The following is an 8,397-nucleotide window of genomic DNA, read 5'->3' on the forward strand; positions in this document are numbered from 1 at the left end:
GTGAGAGTTCCCTTGCCCTTCTACCCTTCTGAGTAGTGATTTCCACGCCATAACCTCTTCAAAATGTCATGCTCCCAGGTACCTCCCCTGCATGCATACTGGTCCAAGTATTGCCTAGTGAACCTTGTGTGTGCTGCTGCCACCTTGTGTGTGGTCATATCTTTTTTCTTGCTCAACCCTGAAATATTTCAAAACCCTTATGCTGGGTTGGATTGGCGTGGGAACATGTGAGAAATAGGTAGTCAGGAAGAACAACTAGTCTTGGCTTGAGCCCGTTTCTTCCTCCTACCAGGGCACCTTTGAGGACACTCCTGGGCACGTTTATCCTTCAATGCCTCATTTGAGAACTTGCCTGAGGAGCAATTTGCCCACTAACATTTTTTTCCAATTTACCCAATTTTCTCATTTAATAAGACTTACTCTATGAATAATTCCTTTCAAGTATACTTTTATTCAAGAGTATATTTCAAGCAAGCGGACAAAGCCAGATTCTGTTCTGGCGTCTTTAAGAGTCAATGACATAATAAAAAACAGCGGGGCGGGTGGGGGGGGAGGTGAGGTTCTGAGTAGGACTAAATCAAAAGACACTAAAAAGTCAATAACCTAATTGTTATAGGAAGGTGGATTGAATCCTAGTTTGAAAAAAGCCACCTACAAAAAGGAAATATTTGAAGACAGTTGGAATACGGTAAGTCCCCTACACACAAACCTTGAAGTTGAGTACTTTCAAAGATACGAACATGGGTTCGCATGTCCAATCATGTAAGTTAGTTCACGTGTCTGGCATACATTGTCACGTGCGTGCATCCTCTACAAGTGGTTATGCTTTTGTGTACTTTACTGTACAGTACCGTATCGAGTACAGTAGCACAGCATCTTTATTTCAAGCCCAGATGTCTGGAAGCAAGTGTAAAAGCAGCGGTGATGTAGCTGGTACAGCAAAGAAGCACCAAGGGATAAAAATGAAAAAAAAAAGTGAAAATAATTGAGAAAGTGGAGGCAAAAAGATGTTTTTTATGTATTATTTGTGTGAAAAGTATTATAAATCTATTACAGTACAGTACTACATAGCCAATTGTGTTACTTGGGTACTTAGGCTAACTTTGTTGGACTTATGAACAAATTGGACTCCCCAGTGGCTTTAAGGGAAATGTTTTATAGACAAAGTGAGGAAGAGGGTCATGCTGCACAATTCTCTAATTGGTGGATGGTGAGGTAACAGGGTGGTATTTCAGGAGTTAACAGCATCAACTTTCTGGTTCCAGCCACTCTGGGGTCCATGTGTTTGTGGTCAGCATACAGTTAACTTCTTCCACCTGGTGGGAGTTTTATTATCAGAAAAACAACTCAAAGATACAGCTCAGATTATTAAATATACCCTTGAGGAGGAACTCAGGTCCTTGACTTTGTTTTCTGGCTAAACTATTATTATTTTGTCTTGCTTGACCCTTTTCCTTTGTTTCAGCATTCTCCCCCTTCTCTTATTAAATTTGCTCTTTGGAACTCCGGGAAGGCCTAGGAGGCTAAAGATTTTCTACAATATAAACATCAGGTGGGGGATACAGGGGTATCCCTGTAAAGTCCCCACAGGTTCTGCTTGGTTTGATATGGACTGAATATTAGATGATACCAAAATAGTCTCAACTTTTGAAGCGTGGTATTGGTATTATGGTTACACAGGACAATGTCCTGATTCTGGGTGATTCATGCTGATATATTTAATGGTGAAGTGTCATGATATTTTCAACTTTCAAATGGTTCAGAAAAAAATTATATCTACATCTACATGCAGTCAGTTCTGCTATAATGCTTTTTTGAAAACATGATATTTTTCTGGGTATAGATAAATTTGGAAACAATTTGAACATAATGTAAATTTTATGTTTGCTTATGTGCAATTTCATCTGCAAGGCACACAAGAGAAACTGGAGTTAACTGCAGAAAACTGCACCCAGGTGAACCTAGCTGCTCAGAAATACACAGAACACATGCGCACAGCTCAAGACACTGCCAGCTCATTCAGTGCCTCTCAGGTGTTATGAAGGATCCCCATATCCATCTGGGTTCTGACTTTCTGTGTGATTTTAGGTAACTCTCCTTCCACCTCTTCATTATAACTCACAAGTGTCAATACTTCTAATGATCACTTCTACAAGCAAAGGACAGGCCTCTTTCAAGGTAAAGTGCTCTGTTTCTTGTAGTGCTTTTGTATTTCTTAACCATTCAATATAGGTAAGATGCTGTTTTATTAGATTCCTTTTCTTTTTCAGTGTCAGTGACAAGTTTTGAGTGTTGAACCCCACCCAATCCCATTTTTCCCATAAGCCCTGTGGCTTTCACTGTGTGATTATGCGTAATATTGGTTAGGAACACCTATGAAAAAGTCTTGTTTAAAAGCAAACTTCCCTGGAGGGGGCAAGTTCCAGCCCACTGGCTGAAACTCATTATGTTCAACCACGTGACCTTCTGCCCTGCTGTCACTCAGGGAAAGGGGGTGGGTTCTCATGAATTGTCCAATCAGGGGCGCAGCACGGGAAGGTGGGTGGGGCAACACTTAGCCGACCACATAGGGGCTCCTGGAGGTGCTCAGTGTCGCGTTTCATCTGCTCTCCCGGTTCCCAGGTGTCTCTCTGCAGCGTATATGATGCTGTGAACTGCAGAGGCGGCAGGAGTGGAAGGGAGGACCCCAGGGGGACCCCAGAAGCCAGGAAATGGTGAGTTGAGGGGCCAGGTGTCCCAGGACAGGGAGGAGGGGTTGAGTCGGAACCTGCCACTGTGGGACCCGAACCCTGCTGCGGTCAACTCCGGAGTCTGCAGACCTAAGTCCGCCCGGGGCTCAGCTCAGACCTAAGCCCCCTCCAGCTCTCAGCGCGGGGGCTGGGCCAGCAGCCGAGACTTCGGGCGTCCTGTCCCATCACTGTGCGTGGTGACTTTGGTCCCGGAGCCTCTCTGGGCAGCTCTGCGCCCGCAACCCGTCTCTCCTCAGATTGTGCATTGACCTCGGGTAGAGTCTTCAGACTCTGTGTCTGGTCTTTAAGTGTGGGTGGAGCTTTAGTCTGTGGGGACCCCAGTGCCACCTTTCTCCCCAAGAGGACCCGTTTTCTCCGGAGTTTTCCAAATGTTTGGGGAAGCAGAGTCTCAAATCCACGAACCTGTCGCCCTAGCCTAGCTCTTCCTAGGGCTGGCATTAAATCCATTAAATTCCAGGTCCCTCCCCGCCTTCCCAAAGCCAACTGTGTCTCTAATTCACAGCATCATTATCAAATATTTGTCCTCCGTGGTGCATGTCAAACAGACGCGGTTTTTTTTTTTTTCCAGAGCGGAAAATTTATGCGTTCACTTATTTAGTAATAAAATCAATAGTATTATTAATGGAAATAAAAATTATTTAATGCTCACCATATATCAGGGACTGTGCATACACCTTACACAGATCTCATTTAATCCTAACACCTAATAAATATTAAGCTCACTTTTTAGAAGCAAACATTGAAGGATCCAAGAAGTTAAATTCTTACACAAGGTCCCACAGCTACTCTTTGGCAGAGGGGGATGCGGAATTTTGTCATTTTCCCACAGCCAATGAATGGCTCATGTTTAAAGGTGTAGTTTTTGGTTTGTGGATACTTTACCACGAGAGGAAAGCAGAGAATAACCACCTGTAACTAGGCTGTATGAAATCCTTGGGTGTCTCCCCTCAGAGTCTTTCCTGGGCACAGACATCCGTATCCTATGGGAAGCCCTTGGGTGTAGCTACCCCTTGAGAAATGTTCCTGCTCCTCCATGGGTTTGCCACCCTAAAAAGTTTTATTCACTTTTTAGTCACCGTTTTACAGTAACTGTAAACTAAAGAAAGGTGAATTTCAGAAAAGTAAAATATAACATTAGTACATTGCCTGTGTTAAAATTTGTTTCCCTTTTTTCCTGCCCTTAGCGGGTGTTTCTGACATCTATTGCTTACTTTTGGGTGCTTTCGAATGTATCAATAATTCCAGGGCTTAGGCTTGCAGAGCAGAAGTGCTCAAGTATGATTGTTTACAAAACAGTTTCTTCCCATGGAAATAATAACCAGCATCATTATTTTCTGGAATCAATAGATACTTGTGGCTTTTCTTCTTCTTTTTTTTTTAACATCTTTATTGGAGTATAATTGCTTTATAATGGTGTGTTAGTTTCTGCTTTATAACAAAGTGAATCAGTTATACATATACATATGTTCCCATATCTCTTCCCTCTTGTGTCTCCCTCCCTCCCACCCTTCCCATCCCACCCCGCCAGGCGGTCACAAAGCACAGGGCCGATCTCCCTGTGCTATGCGGCTGCTTTCCACTAGCTATCTATTTTACGTTTGGTAGTGTATATATGTCCATGTTGTGGCTTTTCTTGTTGAGCTAGCAGAATGCCTTACAATCTTCATTTTTTTTTCCTTCTTCATTTTCCACGAAGTGTTGTGTTGCTGTCTTTGCATTTGAAGAAACAGTCACCTCTTCCAGTTTTTACTGACTGGCTTTGGGAGAGAAACACCTTCACCATTCAACCCAGATGGATATTCTGAGCTTCTCTCAGGCTTTTTCTGTGGATGCCCACTTCATGCCTCTTGTTCCCTCTTTTGGACAGAATTCTTAAGATTCTATGCCTTTCCCTGATCCCTCACATCCAGGCTGGGTGCTGTGTTTGCTTCCCCTGAAATGCTCACGTTTGTATGTCTTCCCAATCCCACCTAGTCAAGCCGGCTACATGTGTGTGCTTATGAGCTACAGGTGTGTGTTTACTGTGCAGTCTTGCGCTCCTCATCTGGGGGTCACGTGAGGAGCCAGACATAGGGTGTGGGTTGATGTATATGGAGCACTGGGTGTGCCCATGGGCCAGTTGGAAGCGTCTGCAGGCAGAGTATCCCAAGCAGCTGGTGTGCAAGGCTCCTGATGATGCATTTAGCGAGCAATTAGTAGGGTCTGCAGCCCTTTTTTGGATTTCCAAGCCCTGGTTGGTGTGAGTCCTCATGACTTCCTGGTACCAGCCTTCCAGCCACTCATCCATGCTGACCCCCTTGGTATTCTTTTTTTTTTTTTTAATTAATTAATTAATTAATTTTTGGCTGTGTTGGGTCTTTGCTGCATGCGGGCTTTCTCTAGTTGTGGCGAGTGGGGGCTGCTCTTCATTGCGGTGCGTGAGCTTCTCATTGCGGTGGCTTCTCTTGTTGCGGAGCACGGGCTCTAGGGCACGCGGACTTCAGTAGTTGTGGCTCGCGGGCTCTAGAGCGCAGGCTCAGTAGTTGTGGCGCACGGGCTTAGTTGCTCCATGACATGTAGGATCTTCCCGGACCAGGGATCGAACCTATGTCCCCTGCATTGGCAGGTGGATTCTTAACCACTGTGCCACCAGGGAAGCCCAGTTTAGTTTTGTTTTGTTTTTTAATCCACTGTGACAGGTTTTTTTTGTTTCACTTATTGTATTTAGACCACTGATGTTTAAAGTGATTATTGATATAGGTCGATTAATATCTACCATATTTTTACCATTTTTTATTTGTTGCCCTTGTTCTTTGTTTCTCTTTTGTCTTCCACTTTTCTTCCGTCTTCTCTACCTTTTAGGGGACATTTTACTTGATTCCATTTTTTCTCTTCTCTTAGCATATCATTATAACTTTTTTTTTTTTTTTACATTTTTAGTCATTGCCCTTGAGTTTGTAGTATACATTTACAACTAACCCAACTCTTCTCTGAAGTAATACCATAACATTTCACTGGATGTGCAAATTCTCTCCCTTGCCCCTTGTAACATTTCTGTCATTCATTTCACTCATCCAAAAGCTATAATTACTGAATATGTTGCTGCTATTATTATTTTCAACAAAATGTTATGTCAGATTAATTAAGAATAACAAAAACAATTTAATTATTACCTTCATTTGTTCCTTCTCTAACACTTAACCTTTATCATTTACCTTCTTCCTGATGAATTTCTTTTAACATTTCTTGCAAAGCGGGGGTATTGGTGACAAATTCCCTCAATTTTTTTGGAAGTCTTTATTTCTCCCTCACTTGAAAGATAATTTTGCTTGACACAAAATTCTAGTTGGGTGGTTTCTCTTTCAACACACTGTGTTTCACAAAACTCTCTTCCTGCTTGCATGGTTTCTGAAAAGAAAAGTCCAATTTACTTCTTATCCTTGTTTCTCTGTAACTAAGGTTTTTTTTTCCCTGACATTTCAAGACTTTTTTTGTTTTTGATTTTTCTTGAGTTTGAATATATATTTCTAGGTGTGCATTTTTAGGGTTTTTATCCTGTTTGGTGACCTCTGAGCTGCCTACATCTCTATTTTGGTATCCATTATTAATCTGGGGGAAAATCTCACTCATCATTGTTTTACGTATCCTGTTTATTTCTTCTGCTTCATGTATTCCCATTTTGTATATGTTACACCTTTTTTAATTGTCCCAAAGCTCTTGGATTTCTGTTCTGTCTTTTTACCCTTTTCTTATCTTTGCATTTCAGTTCAGAAAGTTCTAGTGACGGCTCCTCAAGGTTGCTGATTCTTTTTTCTCACACATTTCCACTGTAATGGTCAGGTCCCCCCCAAAAAGGAATTCTTTATTTTTGTTCTGTTCTTTTGTTTTCTTAAAAATTTCTTTGCTTTCCTTTTGGTTCTTTTTTAGAGTTTCCAGCTCTGCACATGTTACCTATCTGTTCTTGCAGGTCATCCATTATTTCCATTAGAGCACTTAGCATATGAATCATGGTTGCTTTAAATGACTGGTCTGATAATTCCAGCATATATCTGCTACATCTGAATCAGGTTCTTTTGCTTGTCCTAATCCCAGAGATGTGTTGGGGTTTTTTTTTTCTCTCTCTTTTTTTCCCCTCCTTTTTTTGGTTATTTTTTTAGGAGATGTGTTTTTTAAGTCTTTTATTGTGCCTTTTAATCTTTTGTTGAATACCAGACATGACGTACCGTGAAAAGGAACTGAGGTTTTTAGGCCTGTAGTATGAGATTTTAGGTTTATCTGACTAGGGTTTGGAGTTGTTTATTATTTGCTGTGGCTGTCAGAGGCTAAAATATCTTCAGGTGTCCTTGCTTTTGTCTCCCATGTCATCTTTAGGAGTACTATAGAGACTTGTAAATAAGTTCTGAAACATACAGTTCTGTCAGTGTTTTATACTGTTATTAGGTGTCTTCTTGATGTGGTGGTACGTTGAGGGTGGAAAGGAAATGTTTTATAGTCCCATGATTGGGTCTCAGTATGTGACCATAGACTGTGACCTTCTATGGTATAAGAAAGATATTTGGTCTTTGTCCATGGTTCTTAGCAAAGACCTCCTAAAGCCCTTGGAATTTCCCATGTGATAGTAGCATCTTACATTCTAATGAGGCAACTGTTGCCAGACCCATAGATGATTTCATGATGGGGGATGGTTACCAGGAAGAACAAGCTATGATTAGAGGCTTAGAACTTCCAGCCCAGCCCACCCTCAAGCCCCCAGTGTTGAAAACTCCATCAAAACCCCTAAACTTTGGGATTCAGAGATATCTGGGTTGGTGAACACATCACTGTGCTGGGAGGCTGTCATGCCAGGAGAGGGCATGGAACCTTCCTACCCCTGTTCCCCTACTTTGCCCTGTGCACCCTTTCCATTTGGCTGTGCCTGACATGTATCTTTTAAAATAAACTGATAATAATAAGTAAAGCATTTTTCTTAGTTCTAATAGTCGTTCTATCAAATGAACAAACATGAGGGGTTATAGGGAACTTCTGAATTTGTAGTCAGCCATCCAGAAATGTGTGTGGCCTGGGCCTTGCATTTGCAGCTGGCATCTGACATGGGGGCAGTCTTGTGGTGTTGCAGGAAGGGTAACCCCTTCCAGGGCCTGAGAATGGGCTCCTGTCTAACACTCAGAAATGAATTGTCCAAGGAGACACACATGCTGACAAAGCGAGAGATTTCATTGGGAAGGGGCACCCAGGTGGAGAGCAGCAGGGTAAGGGAACCCAGAAGAACTGCTCTGCCACATAGCTCAAAGTCTCACGTTTTATAGTAATGGGGTTCGTTTCTGGGTTGTCCCTGGCCGATCATTCTGACTCAGGGTCCTTCCTGGTGGCACGCCCATCGCTCAGCCAAGATGGATTCCAGTGAGAAGGATTCTGGGAGGTTGGTAAGATATATGGACTGGCATCTCTTCTCTCCTTTTGACCTTTCCCAAATTCTTGCGGTTGGTGGTAGCTTGTTAGTTCTGCATTCCTTACCAGAACCTCCTGTTGTAAGATAACTCATTGCAAGTGGTTACTATCGTGTCTGGCCAGGGTGGGCAGTTATGGTCAGAGGTTCCCCCAACAACAGGACTGGGCCCTTCAACTGTGGAATCTGGTGTTAATTTTGGTTAGTGGTAGAATTGAGTTG

This window comes from Balaenoptera borealis (genome assembly GCF_965194805.1).
Source record: "Balaenoptera borealis genome assembly, contig: HAP1_SCAFFOLD_712, whole genome shotgun sequence".
Taxonomy (NCBI): domain Eukaryota; kingdom Metazoa; phylum Chordata; class Mammalia; order Artiodactyla; family Balaenopteridae; genus Balaenoptera; species Balaenoptera borealis.